We start from the raw sequence: 16,364 nt of genomic DNA, 5'->3' as shown, positions 1-16,364 counted from the left end.
AGCGGTAGGGGAGCCGTGACCAGGGCTGCCAAACTGGTGCCCCTGCACGAAGCCGCCTCCACTCGCTCCCAGATAGACCCTGTACCCACCATCCACTTCCTTATCATGGCTATGTTAGCCGCCCAGTAGTAGTTGATCAGACTCGGCAATGCCAGTCCCCCCTCGCTGCGGCTCCTTTCAAGCATCACCTTCTTCACCCATGGGGATTTTCCCGCCCAGACAAAGCTCATGATGATTTTGCCAGTCCTTTTGAAGAAGGACCGTGGGATAAAGACGGGAGGCACTGGAAGATGAACAGAAATCTAGGGAGGATTGTCATCTTTACAGTCTGCACCCTCCCCGCCAGTGACAGCGGGAGTGGATCCCATCTCCGAAACTCCCTCTTCATTTGTTCCACCACCCTAGTCAAATTTAACTTATGCAACCTGCCCCAGTCCCGTGCCACCTGTATTCCCAACTACCAGAAACTTTCCTGCACCAGCCTAAATGGCAGCTCCTTCAGTCTATTCTCCTGGCCCCTTGCCTGCACCACAAACATCTCACTCTTGGCCATATTTAATTTGTACCCTGAAAACCGGCCGAATTTCCTCAATGTTTCCAGTATATTTTTCATCCCGGCCAGTGGGTCCAACAGGTACAGGAGCAGGTCATCCGCATAGAAAGAGACCCTATGTTCCACCCCCCCTAGTCATTCCCTTCCACCCCTTCGCAGTTCTCAACACCATCGCCAACGGCTCTATGGCCAGCGTGAACAGCAACGGGGAGAGTAGGCACCCCTGTCTGATCCCACGGTGTAGTCTGAAATAATCTGACATTATCCTGTTCGTCCTAACGCTAGCTTTTGGCGCCTGGTACAATAGTCTGACCCAATTAACCAGTCCCTCACCGAACCCAAACCGTCCAAGCACCTCCCACAAATAGCCCCACTCCACCCGATCGAAGGCCTTCTCAGCATCCATTGCCACCACTACCTCCACCTTCTTGCCCGTCGGGGGCATCATGATCACATTAAGCAATCTTCTCAAGTTAGCTGTCAGCTGCCTGCCTTTCACAAACCCTGTCTGATCGTCCCCAATCACCTCCAGTACGCAGTCCTCAATTCTAATCGCCATGACATTGGCCAGGAGCCTGGCATCCACATTGATCAGGGAGATTGGCCTGTATGACACGCAGGATTCTGGGTCCTTGTCCCGTTTCAATATCAGCGAGATGGTGGCTTGCGACATTGGCGGCAGCAGGGTCCCTCTGTCCCTTGCCTCATTAAAAACCCTTGTCAGGACTGGTCCCACTATCTCCGAGAACTTCTTGTAAAACTCTACTGGGTATCCATCCGGTCCCGGGACTTTCCCCGACTGCATGGCCTTTAGGCCCCCCAATACCTCCTCCGCTCTAATCGGGGGCTCCAGCCCGTCCACTAGTCCCTTGCCTACTTTTGGGAAGGTTAGTCCATCCAGGAACCTTTTCATCTCCTCCGGCTCTTCCGGGGGTTCTGAAGTGTACAGCTTACTATAGAAGTCCCGAAATACCTTATTCAGTCCTGCCGGGTCCTCCACTCTGCTCCCCTCCCCATCAACCACTCCACTTATTTCCCTGGCCGCCTCCCTCTTCCTGAGTTGCTGCACTAGCAATCTGCTGGCCTTCTCCCCATGCTCATACACTACTTCCCTCGCCTTCCTAAGTTGTTCCATGGCCCTACTCGTGGATAGCACCCCCAGTTCCGCCTGCAATCTCCGTCTCTCCCTGAGTAGGTCCTCCCCCGGGGACCCGGCATGCTCCTCGTCTATCCAGTGCATTTCCCTAAACAATCTGTCCATTTCTGCTCTGTCCGCCCTGACCCTGTGAGCCCGAATTGAGATCAGCTCCCCCCTCACTACTGCCTTCAGCGCCTCCCACAGGGTCGCTGCTGAAATCTCCCCCGTATCGTTCACCTGCAAGTAATTTTGCATACACTTCCGAAGTCTCTCACATATCCCCTCCTCCGACAACAGTCCTACGTCTAACAACCATTGCGGGCATTGGTAATTCGCACCCCCCGACCTGCAGGTCCACCAGTGCGGGGCATGGTCCGAGATAGTGATTGCCGAGTATTCCGTATTCATTACCTCCCCTATACAGTCCTTGCTCACGATAAAAAAAATCAATCCTAGAATATACTTTATGAACATGCGAATAAAACGAGTAGCCCCTTCCTGTCGGCTGTCTGGCTCTCCATGGGTCCACAGCCCCCATTTACTCCATGAACCCTTTCAGCTCCCTTGCCATTGCTGGGAATCTACTCGTTCTGGGTCAAGGACCATGGGCGGGATTCTCCGACCCCCTGCTGGGTCGGAGAATCGCCGGGGGCTGGCGTGAATCCCGTCCCCGCCGGTCGCCGAATTCTCCGGCACCGGATATTCGGCGGGGGTGGGAATCGCGCCGCGCCGGTTGGCGCCCCCCCCCCCCCCCCCCCCCCCCGCGATTCTCCAGCCAGCGATGGGCCGAAGTCCCGCTGCTGGAATGCCTGTCCCGCCGGCGAGAATCAAACCACCTCTCTTACCGGCGGGACAAGGCGGCGCGGGCGGGCTCCGGGGTCCTGGGGGGGGGGGGCGCGGGGCAATCTGGCCCCGGGGGTGCCCCCACGGTGGCCTGGCCCGCGATCGGGGCCCACCGATCCACGGACGGGCCTGTGCCGTGGGGGTACTCTTTTCCTTCCGTCTTTGCCATGGTCTCCACTATGGCGGAGGCGGAAGAGACCCCCTCCACTGCGCATGCGCGGGGATGCCGTGAGCGGCCGCTGATGCTCCCGCGCATGCGCCGCACGGCAAAGTCATTTCCGCACCAGCTGGCGGGGCACCAAAGGCCTTTCCCGCCAGCTGGCGGGGCGGAAATCAGTCCGGCGCGGGCCTAGCCCCTCAAGGTGAGGGCTCGGCCCCTCAAGATGCGGAGAATTCCGCACCTTTGGGGCGGCGCGATGTCAGACTGATTCGCACCATTTTTGCCGCCGGTCGGCGGACATCGGGCTGATTGAGGAGAATCCCGCCCCATATTTAAGTCCCCCCCCCATTATCAACTTACGTGAGTCTAGGTCCGGGATCTTCCCCAGCACTCTTTTGATAAAGTCAACGTCGTCCCAGTTCGGTGCATATATATTCACCAGCACCACTCTTCTCCTCTCCAGCTTGCCCCTTACCAGAAGGAATCTGCCCCCGCCGTCTGCAACTACGCCCTCCGCCTCAAATTGAACCCGCTTATTGATCATAATTGCTACCCCCCAGGACTTAGAATCCAAGTCCGAGTGGAAGATCTGGCTGATCCAGCCCTTCCTTAGCCTAGTCTGGTCAGACACTTTCAGATGTGTCTCCTGCAACATAATTACGTCCGCCTTTAGAGCCCGCAAATGCGCGAACACACGTGCCCTTTTAACTGGCCCATTTAGTCCCCTGACATTCCAGGTGATCAGCCTGGTTGGGGGGCACAACCCCCCCCCCCCCGCCGGTCAGCCATAACCTTTCTTGGGCCCGCCCCTGGCCCATGCGCCGCGCCATTCCTGGCTCGCCTCTTGGCCGCCTCCACCACCGACCTCCTTTCCATTACCTACTTCAGATCCCCCCCACGTCAGCAAAATAACTCCTCCCCCCCCCCCCCCAGCAACATCCCCCGATAACCCCACCCCTGCCATTCCACTGGCTGTATTCTCCCCGCCCCCCCACCTGACTCCCTTGACTAGCCAATCTGCTAGCCCGGTGACTCATCGCTCCAGCGGCCCCTTGTCTCACTCCCATTGTTTCCCCGACCTCGTCTCCCCACTCCCCAGCACACCATCCCCCACTACATTCCACTGGGGCAGTCTCACTAAGATGGGAAAGATCAAACAAGATGTAAACATCAAACAGCAACGCGAGGCTGCTCCAGGTACAATACAGTTCCTGCTGTGTACACAGAAAAGTGTTAACCCACGTCCATTTCTGAGCACTAAAAAAAATATATATATAACACCGCAATAACCCAGTACCCGTACATCCCCATCCGAAACAAACATAAAACCATAGACATAAATGAAACAAAAGCCCCCAACCAACATCTTTAATCACCATTGCTGACCGGCCATCCTTTTGTTACAATACAGGCTCCAGCGCACTCAGAGAGCCCAACAAAAGGTACCCACCACAACAGAAGAAAAAAAAAAGGAGAGAAAAAAAAACAACAGAAAAAAGGAAAAAGACCATACGAGGGAGTGGGGGGGTACCCTCCCCCCACATCCCCCACAGGCAAAAGCTGCCCACAAACAATACACCACAAGGCACCTTTAAAGCAGTAAACAGTCGACCAGCAGTCCAGGCACATTAGGCGTCCCAGTAATTCTCAGACCCTAGCTTGCGTCCGTGGGTCCATTTTTCGAGACCAACCCCTGATCCCTCACAAAGTCCATCACTTCTTCGGGCTCGGAGAAGTAGTGGTGTTGGCCCTGATGCGTAACCCAAAGACAGGCCGGAAAGAGCAGACCAAACTTCACGTGCTTTTTGAACAACACCTCCTTAACTTGTTTAAAAGCTGCTCGCCGCCTGGCCACCTCCTGGCTTAGGTCCTGGTAAATGCGAAGGACACTGTTATTCCACATGCTGCTCTTAGCGATCTTTGCCCACTGCAGCACCCGCTCCTTCTCCACAAACCTGTGGAACCTAACCACCATCGGACGGGACGGGGGGCCCCCCCGGACGCACCTGCCTCGCCTGTACTCTGTGTTCCCCCTCCAGCTCCGGCGGTCGCGGACAGGCTTCAGCCCCCAGCAGCTGCATCAACAGGTCCGCCACGAACGCTGTGGCATCAGCTCCCTCCGCCCCCTCCGGGAGGCCGATTATCCTCAGATTTTGTCTATGGGCTCTATTTTCCAGCTCCTCTACTCTGTCCAGCAGTCTTCTCTGTCTCTCCTTCAACCCGTCGACTACTAGCGCAGCAATCTGCGCGTCCGCCTGCTCCTCCACCGCCTCCCCCAGCTCCTTAACTTTTTCGTCCTGGGCATCCAGTCTCTGGTTCAGCTGATCCACTGCTTTCTGAAGTGGGTCCAGGTTATCCCGCTTCAACGACTCAAAACTGTTCTTTATCACCTGCAGCATGTTTTCCAGCACCTGCTGGATCGCCGGGTCCGAGGTCTGCAGGTCCGCCATCTTTGCTCCCGGGTCAGCTTCCCCTGCACCTTGCCTTTGTCCCTTCCTCTCCCGTTTGCGCTGCTTTCTGCTCTCCCGCAGTTCCATGCAGCTCTGCTCGCTCCTTAGCCCCCCGTGGCTGTCCTTTCAGCACTCCACAGCCCCGCAAAACCGGGGAACCAGGTCCTCAAATCCCGCCGGAGTGAGAGCCCCCGAATGTGCGGCTCACTCACTCATTGCCGCCACCGGAAGTCCAGGCAGAAATTCTTAACGGTACTGGATGATCCCAGCCACAAACGAGGATGGAAGATTTTGCCCCATGTCTCACATTTATGAATACTATACACGTCAGTATGTTCAAATTAACTCACCAGCCTGAATTATCTACTGCTCTATGCCAGTAGTGTAAAGCTGGGACTAGGTCTCTCAGCAGAAGTCAAAATTTACCAATTATCTGCACATTTTTCATTGTTTGAGCATCTCTGAATTTTCAACTTGTTGGGCAGAATTTTATACTTGGGAGTGGGTTGGCACACAGCTTAAAATTTTGCACAATGCCACAGATTCCTTTTCCGGTACCTGCCAGTCCACCCTTAGCCCACCACAATTTTAAGGGGCAGCAGGGCTTATTGGAAGAAGGCAAGAGAACGGGGATGAGAAACATATTACCCATTATTGAATGGTGGCGCAGACTCGATGGGCCAATTGGCCTAATTCTGCTCCCATGTCTTATGGTCTTTAGCAAGATGGGTGAGATGTTAGGCTGCCCACCTGTCCTTGGGCCAACTGAGACCCTTTGCTAGCCAAATAATAACCACTTAAGGGCCTCATCTAACTCTGTAATTTTCCACATGGTAGGCCAGAGGACGGAGCCATATTTGAAGACCATCAGGTGCCACTCTTGGGGCGACTGACGGGAAATTAATGATAACCCCTGTCATGATATTCAAACACACACATCATGATAGACACACCAACAGACAAATCAGAACACACAACACCACAACCAATGACAGAAAGATATAAAAGCACAGACACGACCCCCGGTGGTCAGTATTAGCTGCAGAGGAGGACCAGGACAGACCTACTACACGACACACTCAGGGAGACAGCACGTGCAGAGTATCCAGAACGAACTGTATTATAAGAGTTAAAATAAAATAGAGTTGTACCACATACAACTGTGTTGGCTCATCTGTGCACCAGAGCACCCAACACCACATGGTACAGGAGTGGATCGATACCTGCCGGCATACCTCAGTGTACACAGACAACCAGCAGTGCCCAGGCAAAATGATAGAGCTCCCGGTTCCGCAGCCGCTCCAGTGCTACGGCGATCTCCGCGAAAACTGGCGGCGATTCCGGCAAGTGTTCGAATTGTTCCTGGTGGCAGCTGAACTCCAAGACCTGGATGATAGCGAAAAAATTGAATTTCTCCTCACCATCGCCGGTGCAAGGGCAAGAGAAATATTCACAAGGTTCAGGTTCTTCAGGAGGCAGCAAAGGTACGATTACCAGGCAGTCGTGGACAAATTCTCCAAGTACTGTGAAGAAAACGCAATCCAATCGGCAAGTTAAGGTAAGAAAAGCTGCAGTACTCACCTCGTGGCCGGGATCCCGGAGCCCAAATTCCCAGAGGCCGAAATCCCGGGCCTGAGAGAGGGCTGGGTCGAGGTCGGCGGCCATCTTGCTAAAGGTATCACGCTAGCACAGTTGCGCGAGCAGTGCGCAGAACCGGAAGTTTCGTTTGCGCATGCGCGAGATGCTGCGCATGCGCAGTCAAGAAAACGGCCATCGGTAAAGGAACAGCGATCTGAGCATGCGCAGTCGCTTCCTACGTGCTACATACCGAGCGTCAGGATGTCAGAGGCCCCAGACCGCACCAATTTAAAGGGGAAACGTCCCAAATCCAATTTAAAAGGGAAACGTCCCAAATCAAAAAACCAAAAATCTGTTAAAGCTGTAAAACAACCTTCCCTCACCTGGAATGACAGCACATTGCCGCAAATTGACCCAGGAGATGAATTTGACCTCCGAAGAACCCTCCGACAAGCAGTTACCTACGCACAAGCCGATGATTCCGACCTCGAATACTTCGATGACGATCTTTACAGTGTTTCCGGACCTCGCGAGCCCAATGATAGCTCCGTGGTCCTATACGACTATGACTCGGACGAACCTTTCGTGTTGCACATTGGCGGCCCCCACATTGAATCCGACGCAGATGCGGATTCATTTTTTGGATTTGAGGATCTTCAATCCAGCAGATATGACGTCCCAACTTATCAGTACCGGATGATGCTGCAGCCTGACATTAACAGACAGGGAGCGGTGCAAGCACACGGAGAGCGCCCTGCTGCCACACAGAGCGTGGTCCACGTCCCGCTCAACGTTCCCGACTCTATGAAAGAAGACATGCAAGACTCCAGAGCGCAGTCCTTGCACGGACAAGAAGTGACTCCAGTGTCACAAGCCTCCACAGCAAGCTCGTGGACAGCCTCCACGATAGAAGCAACGCAAGACTCCAGAGCGCAGTCCTTGCACGAACAAGAAGTGACTCCAGTGTCACAAGCCTCCACAGAGAGCTCGTGGACAGCCTCCACGATAGAAGCAACGCAAGACTCCAGAGCGCAGTCCTTGCACGAACAAGAAGTGACTCCAGTGTCACAAGCCTCCACAGAGAGCTCGTGGACAGCCTCCACGATAGAAGCAACGCAAGACTCCAATGTGCAGTCCTTGCAGGAACAAGACCACGAGGGTCTAGTAACCTCTCCTGACCAACCAGCGGCAGACGATGCAAGTCTGCCATGCTCACGTGAACAGCAAGAAGGCTATAACAGCCTACCATGCTCCACTACACAGCAGCATGACCATGACGGTCTCTCATGCTACAATGAAGGGCACAGCGCTGAAGACTGTTCAAGCCCAACTAAAGACAAGCCAAAGGAATCGCCTCGTCCAAGCCCGAAGAAAAAAGGTTTATGCGCTGACCTTCAGGATCATTATAGCCGAACAGAGATTAATAATGCTGCACGGCCACAGAAGGATGCTGAGGATTTGCTAAAGAAATTAATTGAATGTTTAACTTGCAAGGAGCAGACTGAGAATTGCCAGTGTTTTAGTACGGATCGAAAAAATGGACAAGACATTGATCCTCAGGTAATGGAAATAACACAACCTGAATCATATCTACAGCAGGGACAAATGTCTCCCTTCAACACAACGCCGCAAAGTCCCAACTTCGGAGACCAGCAGTCAGTCAGTAATGACTCTTCAAACCTTGAGGGGAACATTAATTGCATTGAACCTATACACACTCCACTGATAAATGAGCAGAACATTGGAGCAAGAATCCTGAGGACACCGACATCGAGTAGCCAGATAACAAATTTAAAACCCGCAGCAGTTTCAAGTGAACCAAGTGTGCTTTCCACTAATGGTGAAGATGCAGATAAGGTCGACCCGATTATCCATTGTACACCACACTAACCCCAGTGATTAAGCAGTTATGTATGGGGAGTATAATGTGGGCAATTGAGAACAGTAAAAGAGAGACTGTAACCATGCCAGTCCCAGCAAAATCAGACCCAGAGACCATGAAGGCATGTACATTAGACAAAGATACATATGAGGTACCTGAGAAGAAAAGTGAAACGGAATGTTCTTTGGAAAATAGTACAATGTCGATAGAAACATTGGATCCTATATTCGAGACCATACATATGGGAGAATTTGGGGGTAATAAACAAGGTTCTGCAATGTCTGGGGGAAGATTTAAAATTCCAAAGAAGAAAAGCCCAAATGAAGGACAACGGCAAGACAATGACAGTCCACCGACATGGTGTGCACCACCAGATGAAAACTCTGACAATTTACCCAACCCTAGTGAACAGCAAGCTGCTAATGAGGATCTATCCACGGGATGTGAGACGAGTGACGACAGCATCCCACTTCCCATGCAAAAGGTGCAAGGTGACAGACCTCGCCTAGTGCGTACCGAGGCACTCGACGATCACGGTGGGACCACTGACGACTGCGGTGGCGGCGCACCGCTTCCACCCTCGATGGCTCGAGCCTCTCCACTGGTTGGTGCATTCCTGCATGTTCCGACTCCAGAAGTGCAGCTTCAGGGAATCTCGGCTGCCTCCAGTGAACCTGTTGGGACTCCGGACGGGGGGCATTGACGGAAGGCAGACCGGACTCCAGATGGGGAGCAGCCAAGCGCCGACTCTGATTTGCACACGCCAGACCTTGCTCCGGACGGGCGGTGTCGCGGCCTCGGTGATGGCACGCTCAGGGTGACGGCGGATGCCACGGCGACAGGGAATGGATCGCGTGGCAGTCCCACTGGGTCGGCAGTGGCAACCAGCACCGGCGGTCCAAGATGGACACACCAATTCGCGCCATCGCCAGACGTTGATGCGAGCAACAATTCTCTCTCCAAGGCGACATGCTTCGACGTTTCTCTGCGGAGTCGCCCTTCCGGCACAGCAGGTGGCCGGAACCAGCGTGCACGGTCTCGGCCAACTTCCACATCTGGCACAGTCATCGCCTTGCATGATATTAGTGATGGTGCTACTTCGATGGCAACGACCCATCGGCTACAAGATGCCGTCCACCACAAACATAAAAAGAAAAAAGACTCCACCTTGTTCCTGGCATGCAGGGCGGATGGATTGGTGCGTAGGCGCAATCAGCGAGCTTTGCGCCGCCTTCCACGCTCGCAACTGAACCGTACGCACACGCCGGATCCTCCACTGGTTCCCAAGGATGACTTCGTGGAGATGCCACGGATCATGCCCCTTCCATCGCCACCAGAACCAAACCACAGCCAAGGCACCACTAACAAAGATGTTGAATGTTATATTTGCACGAATGAAAAAACCAAGCACTGCACGAAGTACAACAAATGGTAAAGTAGAGACTTCGGCAACAGCATCACCTCCAACAGTCCAAGGTGAACCAGTGTGACCCCAAATCTCCACAGCTGAACCGGCTTGAGGACCAGCCCATTCTTGAGGCGGTCACCCATTAGACTGGACTTATAACACTGTTCATACGTTCAAAAAGTCAAACACTTCTGTCTTATAACCTGTTGTTGTTTATTGTTCCAGATATCGTCTGACCGGACCAATGATCAAGTTTTTTTTTCTCTCGCATCCATGTTTTGTTATGGTACAACCTTGTTAGTGTGACGCACCCGACATCGCCCCATGTAAATAGTTACGTCATATACACACGCTGTACACACACACACACACTCTTAGATGCACTCACGACACAATTATATTTATAACCACGTAGGCACATATCTTTGTAAAAAGGGGGGATGTCATGATATTCAAACACACACATCATGATAGACACACCAACAGACAAATCAGAACACACAACACCACAACCAATGACAGAAAGATATAAAAGCACAGACACAACCCCCGGTGGTCAGTATTAGCTGCAGAGGAGGACCAGGACAGACCTACTACACGACACACTCAGGGAGACAGCACGTGCAGAGTATCCAGAACGAACTGTATTATAAGAGTTAAAATAAAATAGAGTTGTACCACATACAACTGTGTTGGCTCATCTGTGCACCAGAGCACCCAACACCACAACCCCTTTACGGGTTCCTTGGGTCAATAAGAGGACACACCCCACCCCTCCAAGGTCTGGGTTTCCTTTCCCATCCCTGCTCCCCAGCCTTTGCACCCTGGCCCTCGCCTTCACCCCGACCCCTCCCATCTTAGCCCTGCCAAGAAACTCTCCCTCTCCCCCAACTTACCTCTCCCTCTGTCTTTAGCAATGATCTTTTATGGGGTGTTGATACTGTCCCAGCAATGGCCACCACTCCAGGTTGTGCTGCTCGAACCAGAGAGCTACCAGCCATCTTTTTTTCAAATTCATTTACGGGCTTATGGGCATCACTGGTTCGGCCAGCATGTATTGCCCATCCCTTGTTGCCCTTCAGAATGTGGTGGTGAGTTGCCTTCTTGAACCGCTGCAGTCTTTCAGATGACTGGCCAGCTGCTCTTGGGAGCCAGACATCCTCTCAGAAAATGGGTTCGCCACCAAATCTTTCACCACAGTGTGGCAGGAACCCCCAATGAACTGTGAAATCTTGAGCATTAGTCTATTGGATGAGAAATTAAACCAATCCCCCGCCTGCTCTCTCAGGTAGTTGGGTAGATGGAACAGGTCTTACTTTGAAGAGAAGAAATTGAGTTATCCCTGGTGTTCTGGCCAATATTTATCCCTCAATCAACATTTAAAAAAATGCTCATCTGGTCAATATCACACTGCTATCCATGGGAACTTGCTTTGCACAAATTGGCTGCCATATTTCTAACATTACAACAGTAACAATACTTCAAAAAACGACTTAATTGGGTGTAAATCACTTCTTGTCTCACTTGGCAGCATGTGCACGCTGGTTGTACCTAAATGGATTGACAGACATTGATACAGTGATGATCACAATCAGCATATATTTTGCACTGAACGTCTGCTTAGTAGAATTAATTTCCAGTCATGCTTTTGCATTGAGGAGTGGCACTTGCACCAGAGTGTTGCTGAGGAATTTTTGGGACCGGGAAGCTTGATTTTCTGCTCATGGACTTTATTAGATGAGTATTCAGGGAGTTAGCAACCCCCATTTTCACAATTATTATTCTCTGTCAGCACCCATCCTCACTGGGAGCAGCCAAATGAGGACTGGCTGGAGTGGGTTGAATGGCTGTTGTGAATAAAATGCAGTGTGAGTGCAGACTTCTCTTAGAGCTCTGTTTCCCGCCTTGACAACCCTGAATTTTAAAGTGGAAAATTACAGAAAAGGAAATAATGGTTGAATCATATGCAAAGTAAATTCCATTACAATTGCCACATCTTGTGCTTCTTTGGTGCCACCTAGTAAGTGTGTGAATAAATAGAGTGAGAATGAAGATGATGCTGAAAACGGTACAGTCCTCCGCTTGATAGAAGTTTGCAAATTCGCTATTCCACATTTCCCATGCACATTTCTATGCCATGTAGGCCAAGTGCTGTTTCTTCAAAGGAACTGAAGAGCTTCTTCCCACACAAGTCATATGCACCAACTGCCCTTTCAAGAAAGAAGCATATGTAGAAATTCACATTACTGGGAGGCGATGCAGGCTTAAATCAGAGCCATTGTGCAGGCAACAGTTGTAATGATTACATTAATATGCATCATGCAGCTAAATTGTTAAAGAGCGCAGTTCCCAGCAAGGTTGTAAGTGATGACAAAATTGTAGATGTTTCAAAGTGCCCGGAGGTTAAGTGTAGCTGTATGGTAAATATTAGCACGGGTGACACGGTGGAATATTCCGCTCCTGCTGCAGTAGGTATCGTCACGGGTGGGTTGGAAAGATTTGGAGAGCAACCAAAAGAATTTTAGATTTTGTTGCTTAATTATACAAAACTTTTCAGTCTTTTTAAAAAATTTGTGACAAATCACAATTCGATTCTACGGCCACAGAGTTCAGCTTCTCGAGCACCACTGGAACCATCGCCACAGAATGTCGGGAGCAAAACTTCTGTGATGCGCATGGCACCAAGTTCTGGGATGGACAGGATAACGGGCCTACACATGTAACAGAAGCTTTTGCAATGAATGGGTTGTGACCTCTCGGGCTGATTTGATGTATATTCTGCAAACTTTGACTGCACAAAGAAATCCATTTTGAATATTAAAACGTGAACAGATTATGTTGCTGGAGGGGGTTGGGGGGGGAGGGGTGGGGGGGGGGGGGGTGGGGGGGGGTTGGCGAGGAATGATTCTGAGATCTCCCCAATGCAAATCCTGTTATGGCCCTCTCGCAAGAGTTTCCGGCCATGACGGGATCTGTGACGGCACCTAATGGAAGCGGAAAATGTCCCCCTCTTTCTGTTTATTTATTTATGGCTGCTGAAAGAGAAAGCTTTTTGTGTGCTGAATCTTCCAAGACGTCAGATGTTCCCACCCGCTGGCATGGCGTGACGCCGGTGGGAATCATTACTGGTTTCCAAAATCGGCGACCAGATGTGATGGCCACAGATGGGCACACAGAGGCCAGTGAAGCCCCTGGGTGTTCAGGGACATGGCAGGGCATTGCCCTGGCAATGCCTCCTGGCACACTCGCAGTGCCAACCTGTCAGTGCCAAGGGCAGGGCCTGAAGGGGGCAGGGTCTGCAGGTGACTTCATAGCAGGGGTTCACTTCTCGTGGGGTATTGGAGGGGGAGCAATGGGGGTGGAGCTGATGCCCCAGAAATTGGGGGGGCGGTGAGGGACATGGGGGGGTGGGGAGATGCCCTTAAGACCCGATGCTGGCGATTGGGGAAGGGGGGAGTGGGAGGCAATGCCGGCGATCTTGAGGGAGTGGTGCCTTCAACCACGATTTGGGATGGGGGTGTCCTGTAAACACTCCCCCCACTGCTGACAGTTTAATTTTTCCCAAAGAAGTCAATAAACGGGTGCACCTCCAGGCAAACCCTAGCATCGATCCCCTCAGAGCAAACTTAATCTTCTCGAGCCGGAGAAACCCAGCCATGTCACTAACCCAGACCCCCAACTTCGGGGGGTCCGAGTCCCTCCATGCCAATAAAATCCGTCTCCGGGCTACCAGGGAGGCAAAGGCCAAGACGTCGCCCCCCCCACCCTTCCCCGCCGCTGAACTCCCGAGCCTTCTGACACACCAAAAATCGGCACCTGTGAACTCGGAACCACTCTTACCTTCAGCACCTCCAACATGACGTCAGCAAACCCCTGCCAGAATCCCCTAAAACTCCCTTCTAAAGAAAATGGCAAAGTTTGGGAAGATCTCAACAGAAAACCTGCCTGTCTCCCGTTTTCTCAGAACATCACACTTTGCCATTTTGGGGGGGGGAAAACTCCACCCAGAGTATCTTCAGACTTGATGAAATCTAGAAAAATGCCAAGAAAGCAGGAACCGGGATGGACAGGAGTTTCCTGTTCAAATGCAAGGATAACATAAAATTACTGAGGAATTCTTTTCAAACTGCCCCAGGACATTGTAGTGGTAATTATGACTTTCTGGAATATTGTGACTGAGTTACACTGAACCACGTGCTCTGATTGACTAATTTGGCACTGAATATACAGTGGAAAAGCTACGTTTCTGGGGTCTATGTTTTTAGAATAATTCTGACTTGCCTGGTTACCAGATAATCATCGAACTGGGAAAGTTGCACAGAATGCCTGCGGCAGCAAGCAATGACCTATGAAAACTTTTGCAGCCTGAAAAACATTATGAACAGTGTATACATTTACTCCTGCAAGTGTCTTCACCTGCTCAGTCGTTTGGCTTTTGGATATTTTCTGATTCATAATGATTTAATGTGGAGGTCTTGTGATGCAGTGGTCTGGGTGGGGAGGTGCATTGAGAATGTGGCTAAACAAGTTGAGTATCCACTTGGAAATCCAGCACAGGCCAGGAGATTGTGTGATGGAAAGAAGTTGGAACCTCTCACGTCAGTGTTGTTCATAGCTCCAGGCCACAACATGCATGTAACAGTGTATGTTGCGACAGCAACTCGGATCCCTTCGGGGATAGAATTCTCAATTGGCTGGATGGTCAGCTTAGATCAGATTGGTGCCAACAGCATGGAGATTTGATCCAACACATGGAGGTTGTGACACTGTGGGTCCGACCTGCTTTCGGGCACAGGACTGAGGAATAACGACGTAATGGCCTCCAAACCATCCCAATATGCCAGGGACAAACGTGCATTCCATACATCCAGTATCACTAAAACCACAAAGAATGGGAAATTTGTTGTAAAATTTACTCCCACCATTTGTCTCTATTTATAACACTTGGATGAACTGATTATACTGTAAATTTTAGCAAAAAATGCAAGAGCAGGCAGGTAAAATTGGAAGCTAGAGCGAAATAAATGTTTGCTTGTTTCATAAAACATAAGAAGGAGGCCATTCGGCCCATCGAGTCTGCACCGAACCACTTAAGCCCTCACGTCCACCCTATCCCCGTAACCCAATAACCCTTCCGAACCTTTTTGGTCACTAAGGGCAATTTATCATGGCCAATCCACCTAACCTGCACGTCTTTTGACTGTGGGAGGAACCGGAGCACCCGGAGGAAACCCACGCAGACACGGGGAGAACGTGCAGACTCCGCACAGACAATGAACCAGTGGGGAATCGAACCTGGGACCCTGGCGCTGTGAAGCCACAGTGCTAGCCACTTGTGCTATCGTGCTTCCCTAAAGAATCTGGACAAGCTCTTCAATGTAGCAACAGGACAGAATCGATGATTGCATTGCTAAATTACAGACATTCGTTGTAAGGCAATATTTTACAAAAGGGTGCAGTACTACTATATTCCTCCTGATGGTGCTGACGGATTTTAGAAATGTTCTGTATGTCCTCAACAATACTGGCACAAAATTCAGATGTATAGAGACTGTTCTGTGGGTGTTATGAGTGGCCTGAGAGTTACAAAGTGGCATCCGGGTCAGGTTGCACTAGATGAGGGCATTAGTGCGTGCACAATTAACGTCCAGTGGATATAGGCGTTAACGAGCCAAAAGGTTCTCATTGCTTATCAGACCATCTTATATAATGCATCACCTGATTGTCCACCAGGCTTCTCCTTAAGGTTCTCCACGTCCTTAGTTGAAAAATGGTGCTGATGTGTATGGATTCCGGGATACAATCTCCCCCACTCAAAGATTGGAATATTTTGCACCTTTTTTAATTGATTATAGAAATGACTAATAATTAAAATACAATTTTGAAATGGATTGGAGGTGGACAAGGTGCACAGCCTCTCTGCCATGATCCCAACCCTGGAGCCATTTTCAATACGTAACAGCTCAGGTTGGACCGGCTTCCTGCCAGGGAGTGGCGGGCAGCCAATTATTTTTAATTACAGGGCTCAGTTCCCACGTTGACTGGAATTTCCAGTTGGCAATGCGGGTGACAAAATGTGATGGCCTTGGTTGTGTGATGGCACAATCAATCATAGGAGGGACTCATCTCCCCAGCTCACCCCAAACCCATAACTGCTGCCAGGCCACAGCTGTCCCCGAGAGGGGTTGCCTCTCCAAGATAATGGCCGATCCATTGTATCTTCTCTCTCCATGCTCACCTCAGCAACTCCCACCTCAGTCGATGAGGTTGCCAATCACCCAGTGCTAGTGGGTCCTCCAGCAGTGGGAGCCTGTCCGCTGTCCCTGATTGGATGGCGCCCTGCCATTAATTG

The 16,364-nt window shown here is 51.2% G+C and overlaps 1 protein-coding gene across 1 annotated transcript in view; it reads left to right on the top strand.

The window, feature by feature from the left end:
* kndc1 (kinase non-catalytic C-lobe domain containing 1) overlaps positions 1-16,364 on the top strand; it is a 268,776-nt gene that overhangs the window by 144,905 nt on the left and 107,507 nt on the right. The gene's annotated exons all lie outside the window — the stretch shown is intronic.

The sequence above is a fragment of the Scyliorhinus torazame genome, chromosome 16 (genome assembly GCF_047496885.1).
Source record: "Scyliorhinus torazame isolate Kashiwa2021f chromosome 16, sScyTor2.1, whole genome shotgun sequence".
Lineage (NCBI taxonomy): Eukaryota > Metazoa > Chordata > Chondrichthyes > Carcharhiniformes > Scyliorhinidae > Scyliorhinus > Scyliorhinus torazame.
Note: the sequence above shows the minus strand (reverse complement) of the source record. Positions and strands in the feature narration are given on the sequence as shown.